Genomic DNA, 778 nt, shown 5'->3' with positions numbered 1-778 from the left:
TTTCGTGCCTTGCGCTGGAGCCCTTCCCCTTGGAAGGAAATTGCCGTACCCCAAAAATGAAATAGCGTCAACGTAATTTCCCCGTTCCCTGCACAGCTACTAAGAGGACATCAGCAAATGAGTCCAGGCTGAGAATGGGAATCAGAATTGTTTTGCGTCTCATAGCAAGACGGGGTCTGTTGGCTGGCAACGCCGAGGCGTTACTGGTGCCGTATTAATGTAAAGTTTCAAATCGTGTTCTTTTTCTTTTTTTTTTTTTTTCTTTTGTTGCTGAAAAAAAAAAAAAAAAGCAGCTTCTCTTCTCCTCCATCTTAGTCTGAAAAATAGGAATTGTATCTCAAAAGACTGTCAAAGACGTTTGCTGAGCTGGCTGCTGCTCGCGTTACTGATTACAGGCGAGTGCAGCTCAGCGATGCTAGGGTGTGTGTGGCTGTGCTAACCTGTCTTCCCTTTCATTTCCAGACCGTGCTAGGTTACAGGAGTGATCCTGCACCAGGAAATGATTGTAAAGTTAATGTTAAATAACTGAGGTAATTGTGGGGTTTCTGCCTTACCCAAGATTTAATGTGATAAAAAGAGAAATTTAGTAGAGGGGTGTAACCGCGCTGGCAGCCGTGAGCGTCCTTGCAATTTAGATGCAGGAAAACCAATTTTGTATGTGAAAGTCCGCTTGTGTGGCTGTTGTCGTGAGGAAATGGCAGCAAAACCTACCAAGGGGAGCTGTGGTGGTGTTAATTAGAGACATGCTAGTTAACAGGTTGCACTCATCTGTAGGGAA

This window comes from Egretta garzetta, unplaced genomic scaffold (assembly GCF_000687185.1).
Source record: "Egretta garzetta isolate BGI_Z169 unplaced genomic scaffold, ASM68718v1 scaffold889, whole genome shotgun sequence".
Lineage (NCBI taxonomy): Eukaryota > Metazoa > Chordata > Aves > Pelecaniformes > Ardeidae > Egretta > Egretta garzetta.
The sequence above is the reverse complement of the archived record's forward strand: the minus strand, read 5'-3'. Positions refer to the sequence as shown.